A 9,769-nucleotide genomic window follows, 5' to 3' on the forward strand; every position below is an offset into this window, starting at 1 on the left:
TCCTGAGTATTAGGAGAATATCCCATAATCCCAGGCTGCCATCCTGCAGAAGTTCAAGAAATATTGGACAAATTTCACTTAAAAACATTACAAGAAATCCATGTGGTCTGTATAACTGCTAATGATAGTCAATGCAGTTCTGGTGACAGAGCTCTTTTTGTGTGACAAGGAAAAATTGGCTAAAGATGTATGACAGCTGCTTGCGAAGTCATTCAGACTGACAAAGCCCTTGAAGTAACTGCCTGTGTACACAGTGGTGAAGAGAGCCACTGCAAAAGCAATCACTTTTAATTGTAAGAATTTCAGAGCCTCATGATTTCATTTTGCACTGAGTCAGATTTTCTTAAATCAAGGCCACATTATAGTTCAGGCTGCAAAGGTATTTCAGGTCTGTCCCAATTTTTCAGTCAAAAAATTTTCCGGCAAAATTCTTTCTACAGTTGCAACATTCTTTTAAAATATAAGCAAATATATATGTACGAATTGTAAATTGCTTTATCTTTCTGACCTATCCTTTATACTCTGTCCAACTGCCTAAGTTTTGATACTGGAATTTTTACATATATCTAAGGTGGCCAGATGCACATATAATGGAATTTTAATGGGAGTTTGATGCTTAAGAGTATTTCTACATTGTTTACTCTTCACAAAACAAATTTTTCATTTGGTCTCTCCAGGACAGAGAGAACTGTCTTTGCCTCATTATGTCATTCAGCAATTTCTGCCTGCTCTACCTAAGATACCGGATGGATTTTGCAGTTTGAACTCTATGTTCCCATGGTATGTGACCTACCTGAGTTTGCTAGAGTTCATCTACAGGGTCAGTAGACATATCTTTAACTGCAGTACTGATAATGATAAGGTCTTTAAGACTTGTTTTAAAAACTTGCGTGTTGTTTTATTTATTGTTAATAGACTGTGAAGTCTTCTTGGTGAAGTTCAGAAACTGAGCTTGAAATCTCTGGAACAAAACCATGAAATAATATTGCTTTGGGTTCTTATCATTCAGATTAGCACATAATTAAATTATCTGTAAATCAGGTACAGAGCGAGATACTCTGCATTTATTTTTGTGATTTATCACATTAAAATTGCTAGTGATTTTAGGATATACACACAGATACACATACAAACTAATAGGTGGAGGAAGTCTTGGGAACGGTAGAGACTGCCATGTGCCAATCAATATATAAACCATCATAACTAGCAATAGAAAAGAATAACTCAAATGCAATGGTGAGATGCAAGAGATGAATCAGAGAAGTATTAGTCATTGTTCAAGATGCCGGAGAAAACCCATTTAATATCTTACAGATTTTTCTGGTTATCTTTAAAAAAGCTGAATCAAAAATTAGATCAAAAACAACAGCTACTGGGATGATCAATAGAATGGAGAGCCTTTTTATGAGATGTTAGTAAAAAGCTTTGCTTGTTTAGTCTGCCAGATGAAGTCTCAGAGAGGATATGACTGCTCTGTAAAGATCCTTGATGGGTAAGCATCAGGAAGGGAAAAACTATTTATGGTAAGGACAGTGCTGACACAAGAATAAATGCATATAAACTAGCTATGAATGTAATTAGGCTGGATATGAGGAGATTTTTAACCATGAGAGAAACAGAATTCTGGAACAGACTTCCAATTAGAAGAGTAAGGGTATAAAATCTAATTGACTTTAAGATAGAACCATACTTGTTTATGAAAATAATAATACAATATGTGTTATTAATGACTAGACTTCAGGAGCCAGTTTTGTGTTCCCTTATTGTTATGCATAGGAATAGTGTGGTTTACAAACTGCATAGAGCACTGATGTTTCTTTCTGCATTTTAAAAATTTTAAAGTCATTTTCCACATGTAATTTTAATCCACTACTACTATGCCGGTACAGTATGTTTCAAACTGAGTAGGATTCATTTTGACACAGTAAAAGTGATTAGTCATCAAAATAGTTTTATGAAATAACTAACAAATGGGATGATGTGACTAGCACATTATCACCTTCCATTTGAAAGTCAGAGCTCATCTGTCACAGCAGAGGAAACTGCAAAACACAGAGACAGGAAAATCTGAGCTAGAGAAACCATAATCTGATAAATGTTATGGTTAAAAACTATACTTGTATTCAGTTAACATGTAACACCCCTTCCCTTCCACTAAAAATATGTTAGATGCTAAAAAATCAAGAGCACAGCAATCCCTTGTAGAATTAATGATAACTTTTTGAATATACATCAGGACAAGTAAATCAATAGTACAATGTTTTTTCCTGAATTCTGTAATAATTAGCTGGATAGTTGAGGAGGCAGGAAGGTTGAGACTACATTTAATAAACAACCTGGTGTGATGTACTTTTCTATCAACAAAGGCATCAACTATGGTGTGCATCTTTGACCTTGTAGAAATAGCTTTTCATGTTCCTGTTTATTATGCATGTATTGAAATCCAAGATTAATCAAGAATTCCATTTTTAAAGCTTTGGAATGATCTCTAAATCTTCCTGAAAGGAAAAAAAAAAAAAACAAACAAACAAAAAAAAAAAAAAAAAAAAAAAAAAAAAAAAAAAAAAACCCCAACAAACCCCCACCACCTTCAGTTTTGTTATCTGTATTGTTCTTCCTCTGATCCTCTGATTCTCACCTCACTAATCTTCATTACAGAAAGTAAAAAATGTCATTATTGCAATTTAGCTGGGTTTCACACCTGTGCGTTTGAGAAAATTACATAGACCTACAGGTTGGGTTTCTTTTTCAGTTTAAATTATAATAAAAATATCAATACAAAACTTCTATGGACTTTAATTTAATGGACCTGTAATTACAGTTGTTGTTTACATAGTCTCAAACAAACTAAACCAGGTATAGGTAAAGGCTTCAGTCACCCAGACAATAAGGAAAAGCAACAGAGAAAACTCCACTTTGCCTCTCCCTCTGACCAAAACCGCAAGCTTTCCCCAATAGCTGTCAGACCAGTAACTTCTGCATGTGTGTGAAGATCTCGTAACAGCTCCGTGAGATCAGTTTCACACTTCATGGGAAATGCCCTTCTGACGATGCCCTTTACCTTAAAATAAAAGGGGATCAGTTTGAGTCACTCAGCTGATCTCACCCCTGTAAGTACATCCAAAGGAAATAAAGTGTTCTTCAAACAGGTGTGTGCTGTGCTATCAAGGAATGCACGGCTCACAGTGCCACACCTTGAAAACAGCTGGAATGAAAACAGCTAGATGCATGAAGCATCTAGCATGGGCTTTGCAGGTAAAAGGACTCTAGACTCTAAGCTACAATGCAGGTTTTGAAGCATCATGGTATTGTAATGTTTGGTTCTGGTAGTCTAATCTGAAGGTGTCCATGCTGAGATAAAGATAGCAAGGTCACATCTAAATGAGTACCTGCCTGTTACCTGTGTCAAAATAGCAAAATGGACTCTGTACCCCGATCAGTAAACAGTGTGTGCCAAGGGACAGTGTCTAAAATCTTCCTTGGTATGCATCCTCCTGTGTTTGCCAAGGGCCACAAGCTGTAAATCAAAGAGGCTGAGATTGCATCACCATTTTCTCTGTGTCCCAAGATATTCAAGTGAGTTTCAGCCAATTCTCTAATTCTTGCCCATTTCTTGCACAGACATGGGCTGAGGCCTGACCCGCATCAATGAAATGGGATGAAACACACAATTTTCTTGAATGTAGACTTTATAGCAGATGCTACATCCTAGACCTGGCCCCCATAGCTATGATGAGTAAAGGAGCAGCTGAGTTACCCTATCTTCAGTTCTCCTTGGTTGGGAGGACAATTGTTTGAAACCTCAGTTTATTTACAAGCCTCTGTAGATCAAGTGTGATGCTGCAGTTAAGATCTTTTTACATAAACTGTGGTTTCAAAAAGCTTTAGTGCTTTGTATTATTTACCTAATTTTTTGTATTTCCCTTTTCTCCCTATAAATTATCTGATAAACCTGAAGGAGTGATGGTAACAACCTCCATTGTGTGACAGCCTAAAAAACCAACACATTATACTTTAATTGTTGTCTTAGCTGAGGATTCAACAGCACTGGCTTCCATTAATAGAATTCGTACATGGTGTCACCTCATGTAACTTGGTGTCTGAATGCGGTTTTGCTTTTAATCAAAATAGAGTTGTGATCAGTGCTGATTTATTGCTTAAATTAAGACTCAAAAAGCACTGTATAGATAGATACAATAAATTAAAGCTGATTTTAAAGACGATTTAATCAAGATGGGTCCAATTTTAAGACACTGTTAGCTTTACACAGTTGAAAGCACTGATTGCATTAAAATGGCTTTAGACATATGATATCACATCAGACAAAGTCACAAATAAACCAGTTTTCTCCATCAGAAAGCACATTTCATGAAATTTTCAGGACATCATTCATTATACATTTCCTTTTGGTGCCTCCTTGAAATGCTCCACTTCAGATACTGAAAACACAATGAAGATCACATCATGTATTCTTCCTAAATGTACAGTCACTCTTTGTGCCCCAAATAATGAGCATATTCATAGAATCATAGAATGGTTTGGGTTGGAAGGGACCTTAAAGATCATCTAGTTCCAACCCCTCCACATGAGCAGAGACACCTTCCACTAGCCCAGGTTGCTCACAGCCCCGTCCAACCTGGCCTTGAACACTGCCAGGGAGGGGGCAGCCACAGCTTCTCTGAGCAACTTGTGCCAGGGTCTCACCATCCTCACAGTGAAGAATTTCTTCCTTGTACCTAAGTCTATCCTTTTTCAGTTTAAAACCATTACCCCTTGTCCTATCCCTACAGTCCCTGATAAAGAGTGTCCCTCCCCATCTTTCCTGTAGCCCCCTTAAAGTACTGGAAGGCTGCTCTAAGATCTCTCCAGAGCCTTCTCTTCTCCAGGCTGAACAACCCCAACTCTCTCAGCCTGTCCTCACAGGGGAGGTGCTCCAGGCCCCTGAGCATATTCGTGACCTCCTCTGGATCTGCCTGAGCAGGTCCATGCCCTTCTTATATTGGGGGCCTCAGGACTGAACACAGTGCTTTAGGTACTTATTAGTGCTTTAGTTTTCCTTATTGATGTGGTCTTAAGCTATGTAAGTAAAGTTATAAATGATGCTGGAAACTGCTGACATGATGAAAGGTAGAAATTCATTGCTATTCTACAAACCCTAAATTCTAAACATTCAAGTTGTCTTGCTGTGCCTCAGATTGAATATCTTTTTATAATTTCAGTTTTGAGGAATTTAGTGTGTTGAAGCAGAGTAGCTGTTTTTGTAAAACATTGGAGGCAGTGGTTTATATCAGTAGAAGAGTCTTTTTTCTGTTGTGTATAAATGCCATGTGTTTCTACTTCCCTGAAGAAGACATGACCCACATTTTATATTATGGACTTTCTTCCAACACTTTGTGCAGGTAAATCAAAATCAGATTAAATTCTAAGCACTTCTAATCGTCTTTGATTAAACATTATTTCATATTTCTTATCACTTTATAGGATCAAGGATACAGAGCATCAAAGCTGACTCTGGTATGAAGAGTCAGAAATGGCCATAATGTATGACACCATGGGAGGTTTTTATGCCTTGAGAGCGTTCTGGAATCTGCAGTCATTTGAATGTTCTACAGCAGTGTGAGACTGAATCATGAGCTGGTTTTGTTGCATCTCAGAGACTTCTGGCATATTTGTTATCAAGGTCCATAGCTAGCTAATCTCCAGTATGCAATAGATAAAATACATCCCTCTCCTCTTGAAAAATAACATCAGTTACAGTATAGATTTTCATCTAGTATTGTTTTCATGATAAAACACAATGTTTCCAAACAAGCTCTGCTATGCTCTAATTGGTGTAAACCAAAATCTTTTAATTAGAGTTCATTAAAGCCAGTCAGTTGTTTCTGAACTGAGATAACAAAAGTTTATTTTTTAAAAGACTATTTACACTCCTGTCTCAAAATCAGCAGGGCAGTAATCCCGTACACATTGCAGCCTCCACATATTGAGCACCAGATTAATAGTAATTACTTTATTCTAGCACCAGATTACTTCTGTTAATACTCAGAAGTCTTAGTTCATGCTGTGCCACAACAGAGAAGCTTCGTTGCTGTTCTGGATAAAGATCACCCTCTTCATAAATTTCAGCATGGCACGCCAAGGGTACTACCAAGGAATTGTATGATCTTGGTTGTGTATCTATAAACTGACTGTAGACAATATTTCCCTTTAGAAGTGGTTGTTAAGTAGCAGGTTGTTGGTTTACTTGTTGGGTTTTGCATTGTTTGTTTTTACTTGATCTTAAAAGCCTATGTTACTTTGGTATTAAAATTGTTAGCAAGTAATAAGAAATCCTTAGGCAACAGCATTATATGACAATGATCACAATGCTGCTTGTGCCAATAAAAACCATATGAATGAAACTCAGCTCTAAAACAAGACATTTAAATCTAATATGTAGGTGTCTATATGACAGCTCTGGCCTATAAGTCATTAGAGACCTACTCAATTCTGGGAACAGAGCCCACACAGCAATTCACCTTACATGGACAATGGTACCTAAGGCTTAATTCTGTTGTCCAAACACAGGCAGAAGGGTTCTGGGTTCCTCTATCATGTCTGCTGCCACTGGGTGGGTGCCTCAGATGCCCCAGGGTAGCTCATCATTAGACACTCATGGTTAGGCAGCTGAACACCACTCCCAGTGGCTGATCTGCTTTTATAAACTTTGTGGTCACTAGTGCTATCATGAACACAGGAACTGTCCAGGTGAAGCTGTTCGGAGATAAAGTCTCTAGAAATCTCAGAGATAGTATCTGTGAAAAGCCATTGTTGAGCTGTATCAGAAGGTGACATATTATCAATCAGAAATGTGCTTCTGGAAACAAAAAATACCCTTATATTTTCTTAAGGGCAGAAGGATAGTTACATTCTCATGTGAGGATTAAGATGGAAGAAATGGGATGAGAGAGAGAGAGAATGGAGGAGGTGGAGTGAGAAGGAAGGAAAAAAAGGAAATAGAATGGAAGCAAAAGTGACTAAAAATTACTCAGATGGCTTTACAAGAAAACTAAATTTCTTCTCCTTTTGCTTTTTAGCTAGGTTGTGATCATTGTCCACTAAATATTTTGGGTAGATGGATTCTGTTAGAGTTTGTTCCTGTTCTTCCAGCCCTAACTTGGAGTTACAAAAATAATGCTAGGAGCCATAAGAAAATTTGCAAATGATCACACATACAATGCTTGTTGTGGACCATCAGGACCATTTTTTCCAAGGACAACCAATTTCTGCTGGCATTTTCTGCAACTCTGACCACTTGTTTTGTTGCATACACAAAAGCTAACCTCTGAGGAGAGAATCTGGCCTTAAATGCAATATCCTGATCCCACTGCAATCAGTTGTGAATCTCCCCTGGATTTCATTGGCAACAGTATTTGACCTTCAGAAAATAGCTCTGTGTGAAGTTCTAGAGTGTTTTATTTGAAAAATATGTGCTGTATTCATACCCCCCAAAAGAAAAGCAAACATTTTTTGCTTGGCATAGTGCTTCAAATGCATATACACATGGGAAAAAACACTTAGGAGCTGTGAGTCACATTTTGAAATAAAGCCTTTAAAAGGTGGGGGAAGACTGCTAGCAATTCTCATATTTCTGTAAAGTGTAATCAGTTGTGGCACCAGCAGAATGAGAGCCGGATGTCGGTGCTGGCAAAGGAGTTCCCTTTGTGCCTTACGGCTGGCAAAGCATCTGAAGGGCAAAAGGAATCCTTTTGCTTTAAATACGAGACATTTATTTTAAACTTTAAACATGGAAGATGTTCTTCTGAGAAAGGTATTAAAACTGTTAGAAGCATGGTTTATGGTGTGTCACTGGGGAACCGTGTTACTTTCCTGTAGTACGGTACATTCAGGATAAATAAGAATTGCTTTGCTATTTCAGTTCTTTGTGAAGCATTTTTTTAGGGCCATCAATTACCTTGGTGATATTTTGTTTGTGCTGCCTGTAGGAAAAAGAATACCTTTACATGAAATACTGGATGGAAAAAAGACAAACCGCAAAAAGAAATCAAGGGGCTGGAGGGAATTTGAAGAAGGATTTAGAAAGGGAAATCTGTGTATTTAACTTAAGAGGTGATGAAACATTAATCCAATTTATAAATCTTTGATGAGTGGACTTTTGAGGTAGAGAAGGAGTATTCAGGACAGTGTTCAGTAGCACATCCGAGAACAGATAGAGATGTGCAGAGAAGGAAAGGGGTGTGATAAAATATTAAAAAACTTCTCTTTGACTGAGAAGTATTGGTCTACAGAATAGGCTGCAACGACAGCAATAGAGATACTACTAATCTGAACTCTTTGTTAACATTTCTTTATATTACAGTAGTGAGCAGACCCTAAAGGAGATCAAGCTCTTTTATACTGAGACATAACTGAGAGCAAAATATGTCATGAGATAGCCCCTGCCTTGGAAATCTGAGATTGATAAGGTGTATTAAAAAAATGAGAAGAAAAGGGAGCAGAAACTTTGCTAGGGTTACAAACCAAGTCAGTAATGGATTTATTTATTTATTACTAATTTATCTAATGAGATAAAAGCATGACACATGGACTTTAAAATTATAGATGAGCTGAACAACCCTTTCACCTGAAAACTCTCCCATTTGCTATAATTATTTCACATGAACAAGAAGAGTAATGCAGTGGCATTTTGAGTGTATTGTAAGTTATAAGCATTTACTCCATAATCAGAACTGTGTTAGACATTAACTCTGAATATTGTAAGCTCCTCTTACAACTTGCAGCTGGTAAACACATTTCCCTCGTTGTTTCCTATCGCTGAAAAATGCATGAAATTGGAGTTAAGAGAAAAGTCCCTCTACTCAGGATTGCATCACTCTAGTCAAGGCTCTGCTATAACCTCCAGTTTTATGTATATTATCATGCCTTTAATAAGCATACACTAATTTGGGTAGATCTTATAATGCTTAAAAATTTTTAGAAAGCCTGGGAAGTCTTAATAGTCCTGCAGATCTCAGTGGTTGCAGAGAGAAAAGGCTCTGTGTGTCGGGGATGCCATGTTTGATAATCAGAATTACCAGAAAACAGCAGGTTTACATGCTGACTCTGGGCTCTTAGAAACAGTATTTCTGTCAACAAATGTATTTTACCACGTATCAGCAAATGCTATAGACATTCCTAGTTTTCTTTTAATAATAGAAACCTGGATCACAGCCTTAGCAGTACCCAATAAATTGTATAAATACAGTTTTTACATGATGGAAGAAGATGCATTAAGTAATCCACCTCACATTTTGCTGATTTTTTGTACTCATTAGTGAGATGAGATAAAATAATATTTAAGAAAACATTTGCACAGAAGAGAGTGTTAGCAGGCTTATATAGCCCTCTTGCAGAATAGTGCAGTAGCAGGATATATTTTTATGCACAAAAGCATTGTGCGATTTATTTTTAAAAATTACTTTCTCATTAAAAAGTATTTATACATATACTTAACTTTATGTAGGTAAGCAGTTCTTGTTGGGCTTGGTCTTCATTTCCTTTTCTTTACATTTTACCCTCTTTTTCTCTCTTTCATGTGACTAATTTTCTATTTGTCTTTTCTGTCCTTTCTAAGAGTATTTGTTCCCTGCACCTTCTTTGTGCCTTTCATGGCTTGTCTCTGTATGGTTCTTGTCAGTAACCAGTAAAAGAAATCTGCATTCATCACACATTTACATGCTTATAATACACTTATACACCCCACCCCCACCCCACCCCCCCAAAAAAAAAA

The sequence above is a fragment of the Athene cunicularia genome, assembly GCF_003259725.1.
Source record: "Athene cunicularia isolate RWA chromosome 1 unlocalized genomic scaffold, athCun1 chr1_part2, whole genome shotgun sequence".
NCBI lineage: Eukaryota > Metazoa > Chordata > Aves > Strigiformes > Strigidae > Athene > Athene cunicularia.